The sequence below is a fragment of the Halichoerus grypus genome, chromosome 10 (genome assembly GCF_964656455.1).
Source record: "Halichoerus grypus chromosome 10, mHalGry1.hap1.1, whole genome shotgun sequence".
Classification (NCBI taxonomy): Eukaryota; Metazoa; Chordata; class Mammalia; order Carnivora; family Phocidae; genus Halichoerus; species Halichoerus grypus.
In genome coordinates this window covers 118,197,795-118,205,297 of record NC_135721.1, presented here as the reverse complement: position 1 = coordinate 118,205,297, position 7,503 = coordinate 118,197,795, and the positions used below count along the sequence as shown (strand labels likewise).

Below are 7,503 nucleotides of genomic sequence, written 5' to 3'. Positions count from 1 at the left end.
GCTGCCCCTGGTCAGAGGGTGGGTTGGCCTGGCCCCAGGTGACAATCTGTGTCCACCCTTCCCACAAAAAGACCCCACATTCGTTGCTGGGAAGGCCCGGGGTTACAGACTGGGAGGCTCAGGGAGGTCATGGCACTCCCTCAAGATCCCACACCTGGCAAGTGGTGGAGCTGAGAGTCACAGCCGGGTCTGGCGCCAGCCAAATTCTTACCTCTTTTTTTAAACAAACAGAGTTGAGTTTAAAGAAATCTTTCTGCCATGCCCCCGTGGGAAACCAGGCTTTCTCAAACCTTGCTGGTGGTAACATTTTCTGGAAGGCAACTTGGTAAATCTTTAAACGCTTGCATGCCTGGTAACCCTGCAGTTCTGCTTCTGGAATGTCAGTACATACTGACATCCGTGTGCATATACGCCACTTCACCAAGGTGCCCGTCGCTGCGCTGCCTGGAGCAGGCAGGCGAGCCGCGGGACCCAACCTGCAGGGTCCAGCAAGAGGACACTGGCCAAATTAACTATGGTACATTTAAAAGTGAGGCTGCAGAAATAAATGTATTTCTTTTTTTTTTTTTAATTTTTTTATTGTTATGTTAATCCCCATACATTACATCATTAGTTTTAGATATAGTGTTCCATGATTCATTGTTTGTGCATAACACCCAGTGCTCCATGCAGAACGTGCCCTCCTCAATACCCATCACCAGGCTAACCCATCCTCCCACCCCCCTCCCCTCTAGAACCCTCAGTTTGTTTTTCAGAGTCCATCGTCTCTCATGGTTCTTCTCCCCCTCCGATTTCCCCCCCTTCATTCTTCCCCTCCTGCTACATTCTTCTTCAATAGCCAAACTGTGGAAAGAGCCAAGATGTCCATCAACAGATGAATGGATAAAGAAGATGTGGTATATATATACGATGGAATATTATGCAGCCATCAAAAGGAATAAGATCTTGCCATTTGCAACGACGTGGATGGAACTGGAGGGTATTATGCTGAGCGAAATAAGTCAAACAGAGAAAGACATGTATCATATGACCTCACTGATATGAGGAATTCTTAATCTCAGGAAACAAACTGAGGGTTGCTGGAGTGGGGGGTGGGGTGGGAGGGATGGGGTGACTGGGTGATGGACACTGGGGAGGGTATGTGTTCTGGTAAGTGCTGTGAATTGTGCAAGACTGTTGAATCTCAGATCTGTACCTCTGAAACAAATAATGCAATATATGTTAAATGTATTTCTTGATCTGGAAAGATGCTCATGAGGGGCAGTTTCCAATGACACCGTATAGTGAAGTTCTGTACCAATGTTTGCCAGCCGGGAAAATTTTTAGCAAGGAGTTATGAGGGATTGTCTCTGTTTAGATGGGCAGGAGTGTTTTAAAAATCATTTTGTTTGTTGGTATTTAAAATTTTTATTTTCTTGGGGGGCATGTTGTATTCGCAGTAAGTAAAGATAATAAAATTTCATTGAGGAAACAAAATTTATAATAAGGATTGTGCTTAATTCATAGGGATTCCTCCCCTCTCTCCCCCCTCCCAGAGATCCTATATTTGTGAATTTTGTTCTGCCCCCACCTCCAGGAAGCCTTCCCTGATCACCCCCACATTTCCCCGGATTAGAGAGAGGTCCTCCGCTGAGGTCCCAGAATATCTGCATTTTCTCCATCATAGCAGTAACCACTCTGCTTTTTTGCAACTGTGGTCCTTTAAAAATATGTCCACAAATTCTTTTATACTCTTTTCCATCAAAAGGTGGAGTCTCTGTATCCTCCCCCTGACACTGGGTTGGGTCTCTGTGATCACCTCAACAGATCAAATGTGGCAGGAGTAACAGTTTCTTCCCAATGGGTCATAAAAGGCACTGGGATTGGTTAAGATCAGAACTCCACCCCACCGCCCCCACTGCCGTGGAACACAGGGAAGCCTACAGTCTGGATCTCTCTGCTCCTCTGTCCCCTGTTGTTGGGGTGTCCTTTGGGTTGAGATTTGTTGGGGGTCCCTTGCACACCACCCTCGGCCCCAGCCTGGGTGCTCCTGAGGGCAGGGCTGAGGCTGCGGAATCCCGTGATCCCTGCAGCATGGGGCGGGAAGGGGCAGGAAACCAGGAGCTGTGAGCCCCTGCCCTGTGCCAGACCCCGCGCTCGTTGTGCATATACCTCTCGGCCCTCTAACACATGTGTCTCTGTCTCATTTTAGCTGAAGGATCTGAGGTTCAGGGAGGTGAAGTGATTTTGGTCACCGTCACCCAGCAGGAATTTGAATCCAGATCTGTGGATGCCATTCCAAAACGATGGTCCGGGAAAGCTTCTCTGAGGTGACGTGCTGAGCTGAGACCCCAAAGATGAGCAGGAGCCAGCCTCCGGAGGAGCCACTCCAGGCCGAGCCGAGGGCAAGGACAAAGCCTGGCAGCAGGCAAGGTCTCCCCCTGCGCCAGGGGCATCTGCTTCCCGGACTCAGCCTGCGGAGGGGGGAGGGGCCCTGGGCTGGGAGCTGGAACCATGACCTAAGTTCTGACATGGCTTAGCTCCTGCCTGGTGTGTGACCCTCAGCAAACCCGTGTCCTCCTTGTGCCTCAGTTTGCCTCTGTAAAATGAGGGAGACAGGGCAGGTGACTCCCGTGTGGAGTAGGGGAAGACGGTTTGGAGAGTGGGGACCGCCTGAGGACACCAGTGTCACTCCCCTGGTAGCAGTCTGAGGATGTCCCAGACTGGGGGCCGTTGGCAGGGGTGAGAATTCCCACAGCGGTGGCCTTCGGACCTTACACCTGCCCAGCCAGCCAGCGTGCCACATGACCCTAGGCCAGGCCTCCACCCCCACAGGTGCCCGCCTGTGGCTCAAGGTCCCTCCTGGTGACCTGGGACCCAGCAGAGGCTCCGGGAACAGCATGACTGCAAGGCTGCCCGGAACCCCTGGGCCTTTCTTCTCCCTGGCTGTCCATCCGCTGCCGGTGATTGATGCGTTCTGATTACTAAAGTGTTGGTAGAAAGAGTTTGGAAAACCCAGAATTTGGAAACCGCAGTGCCTGGAATATCGAGGGGCACCTAGGAGATCAGTGTTGAGGGAGGGAATGAACATAAAGCAGGAAACAGTGTGAGGTCAAGGGCATGGACTCTGGGGCCACCTGGCCTGCGTTGAATCCTGACTTGCCCGCTGTGTGACCTTGGGCACTCCGTGACTCAATTTCCTCATCTGCAGTTGGGCTCAGCTAAAGGGCAGTAGGACAGGAAGTCAGAGGTCTGGAAGAGAGAGGGAACAGGGCACGTCTCAGCTCTCTCCATGCTTTGCATCTCAGTCTGACCCATGGCTGTGTCACTCCCCCAAACCCTTCATCCATGGCTCCATCCCTCCCTGGGCTTGGACACCGGACTCCTGTCTTTGCTGCTTTAAGGCAGAAACTAGGGATGCTAGTTCCTGGGTCCCTCAGTGTCTTCTGCCGGTGTCCTTAAGCTTGTCCCCCACCTCTATAAATAGCCCCTTAATTCGAATCCCAAGAACCAACTGAGATGGGTTCTCTTTTCCTGCCTGGACCTTGATGGATGCAATTAGCACACCGAACATTTCTCCTGCACTTACTGATCTTTTGCAGCAAATGCCTTCCTCTTGCGGAAAGCTTTGAATTCTTTGCCAAAGTCTGTACAGGTCTTTTGTGGGGACAGTAGGTTACAAAAGACAGTACTATAAATACACAGCAACCCATGCTCTGCCACCAAAGGGGTTTCTGGGGGCCACCGAGTGGAAGACTTTGTAGAGAGGTAGCATCCCGCTGCGTCCTGAAGGTCACATCGACGTTTTGCAGAGGGGACAGCAGAGGGCAGTCCAGGAGGAGGGAGCCGAATGTGCCAAAACACAGAGCCATAAAATAGGAAGGACTAGCAGCAAAGAAGCCCAGGTCCTTGTCTAGGCTTTGCTCCTTAGGCTGTGTGACGCGGGACAAACCACACCCTCTGATCCTCACTTTCCTTGCCTGCCAATGCAGGTAAAGATGTTAGATCATGACAGCGTTTCTCAAGTCACCCGGGGAATCTTGTTTATTTCTTTGTAAATTTATTTTTGGGATATAATTGGCATATAAATTTAAGGTGTACAATGTGTTCATCTGATACATTAATATTTTGCAATATGATTACCACTCTGGAGTCAGGTGGCATCTCTATCAGGTCATGTAATTATTTTATTTTTTTTGTGTGATGGGAACAATTAAGATCTAGTCTCTTAGCAACTTTGAAGTTTATGATACAGAATTGCTGTCTTTAATCTCTATGCTGCACACTGGATCTCCAAGACTTATCTACTTGTTCCAAGTTTGTCTCCTTAAATAACATCTCCCAGATTCCCCCACCCCAGCCTCTGGTAACCATTCTACTCCCTGTTTTTATGAGTTTGGCTTTTTTAGATTCCACATATAAGTAAGATCATATAGTATTTGTCTTTCTCTGTCTGACTTATTTCACCTAGGATAATGCCCTCAAGTTCCATCCATGTTGTGGCAAATGGCAGGCCCTCCTTCTCTCTCATGGCTGAATAATATTCCACTGTGGGGGGTGTGTGTGTGTGTGTGTGTGTGCGCGTGTGTAACTTTTGGGTGTAGAGATAAGGGAACCCTTGTGCACTGTTGGTTGGAATGTAAATTGGTGCAGCTAACCTTTTCTAATTGTGGAAGACTGAATGGAGGATCCTGAAAAAATTAAAAATAGAACTACCCTATGATCCAGCAATCCCACTTCTGGGTACAGATTCAAAGGAGATGAAAATCGGATCTCAACGAGACCCTCATGTTTATTGTAGCGTTATTCACAGTAGCCAAGACATGGACTCAATCTATCAACAGATGAGTGATAAAAAAGTTGTGGTATATATATACCAGGGATCTTGCTAAATGCAATTCTGACTCATAAGGGTCCTCTAGGGCCTGAGACTCTGCATTTCTTTTTGTTTGTTTTTTAATTTTTTTCAAGTAATCTCTACGTGCAAGGTGAGGCTCGAACTCACCACCCCCAGATCAAGCGTCGCATGCTCTATGGACTGAGGCGCCCCTGAGACTCTGCATTTCTAACAAGCTCCCAGGTGGTACCCATCTTGGACCGTGTTTTGAGAACAAGGGACTAAAATGAACTCCGATTTACCTCCAGGCTCAGAGATTCTATAACTCTGTTCATTCCTGTTTTCATGCAGTTTTCTATGACAGGGCTCACATGCCTGAGAACATCGGCTCTAGCTGAGACAGACCGATGTTATGAAGACCTGTCTTTCTGGATCTCTGTGGGGTACTTTGGAGTTGAGAGTTTGACATTTATGGCAGCCTCCTGTTCCAGCCCCATCACCTACAGATCTGTACGTTCGGATTTACAGAAGAAAATAGTACTGTCGGTGATGATCCGGTGGGGTTTGAAAATTGTTTCATCTACTCGTACTGCTGGATTCACAGCCCCTCACCCCAGGGGAACTCTGAGGAACCTGAAGACCCTCCCACCTCTCCCTCCACCCTCTCTTGGCCTTTGCTATTGGCAGCATCTAAAATCCCAGCCATAGCCTCATCTTGCTGGGTCTTGATAGCTTTGGGGGACCCTAAGGAGCTTCTGTTAAAATGAAAATTTCTCAGCAAGGAAAGGTTCTTTTACTCTTCGCCAGAGCTGCCTTTATTGGATTCCTTTCTGGGAATTCCAGAGGGCCCTTGCTTTTATAGATGGGGAGATGGAGACCGAGAGAGGGGGAAGGACTGGTCACACCATGAGTTCATCATGGAACCCAGATTTCTGGCCAGCCGGTGGTTGGCTTCTTGGGGGTAGGCCTGTCGAGGCAGGCAGGCCCAGGTCACACTTTGAAAATCATGATCTAGTGGCTTTGAGTCACACAGTTGGGGATTCAAATCCTAGATCATTTAAAAAAATAAGTATTTATTGGGGCACCTGGGTGGCTCAGTCTGTTGAGCATATGAGCTCAGGTCTTGATCTCACAGTCATGAGTTTGGACCCCACGTTGGGGACTGAAGTCCAGCTAATTGCCCAAAGTCACACAGCTAGTAAATAGCAGAGCTGGGATTTGAAACCACCGTGGCTGGGGCCATAGCTCATGCTCTTAACCCCCAAGTCATGAGCTTACTAACTAACTGTACCACTGATTCCTCCCAAAACCTCACACCAAAGAGGAGGGCAAGGTTTTGTCTCTACTTTTCAGAGAAGGATCAAAGAGGTTAAGTAACATTTGGAAAGCTGTGCAGCCCACTAGGGGCTGGGTTGGCCTTTGAAACCAGGCTCTGAGCTCAGTGACCTTGGGTGGGCCACCCTGTCTAAACCTCAGACTCCCCCCTCCCCAACTGTCTACCTTTCGAAGTGGCCGTGAGGATGACATGAGATAATAAGTGTGAAGACATTGGCCACACATGGCCACCAATGGGATGTGGCAAAATGGCAAATGTAGTGGTTAGTCTCCTTGGGACCTGCTTCCCGTTCTCTCCCCCAGTAGGGGACACCTCCCGAATATTTAACAAGTCAGCATTTCCAAAAGGAACCCCCAAAGGCAATGCCTAACCCAGAAGGGAAGCTGCTTGAATGGTGAGCTTTCAGGCAGACTGGAGTGGCGATTTTTTTTTAACAGCTTTATGGACATATTTTTCACGTTCACATATTTTCATGTTCACCATTCAAGTGCATGCACGGTTCAGCGGTTTTTAGTGTATTCGGAGAGTCGTGCCCCCATTGCCACCAGCTAATTTTAGAACAGTTTCAACAGCCCCAAAAGAAACCCCATACACTAGCAATCATTTGGAGCCGGAGATGTTTAGCCTGGAGGGAGAAGTTGCTCAGAGTGGTTTTGTTGGCAGCATGGCAGATCATTTGGAGCGTGGTGGGGAATTCTCCGCAAATCATACCCCAAACAACTGCCTATTTCCCCCATCAGAGAGCTGTCCACGGGGCACAGTGCGTTCCATTCACTAGTCTTTAGGTCCAAGAAATAATGACATTTTTTTTCTGTAGAGAGTAGGGCAGGGGCTGCCTGAATGTTTGGGAAGTAGAGGGTCATTGTTGGAGGGGCCAACTACCCCCAAAGAGGATGATGGGAGAGGAAGTGAGGGTAGAGGAGGGCAGGGCTGGGTCCCACACTTAGCAGCGAGGCTCCCTACCCCAACCAGATGGGTCTTTCAGAATTGTGACTTGGATTGTGTTGTTTTCCTCCTCGAAACTCTTCAATGACTTCCCTTATTTTTTGGAAGAAAATCCAGAGTCCTTAGGAGTCTGAAGTCCTCCCAGCTTCATCCCATGCTGTGTTTCCACTCATGCTCTTCCTTCCAGCCTCACACGCTGCTTTTCTGTTCCTACTCTGCCTCCATGAGCTTTTGGCAAATAGAAAAACGTGCACTCTCTTGGTGGAACAAATTAGAGAAAGGATTTTGTTCTCTTAGCCTGATGCCTTTTTACAGTACACGACCTATGCAAAGGAACACAGCAGTCCTGCCTTAAATAGGCCAAGCTCCCAACAGACAAGATTTTGACGTCTGGGAGGAGTGGAAA

The 7,503-nt window shown here is 48.8% G+C and overlaps 1 long non-coding RNA gene across 3 annotated transcripts in view; it reads left to right on the top strand.

Moving 5' to 3' along the window:
- Positions 1-7,503, top strand: part of LOC144379288 (uncharacterized) — a 1,054,371-nt gene that overhangs the window by 913,265 nt on the left and 133,603 nt on the right. The window lies entirely within an intron of this gene.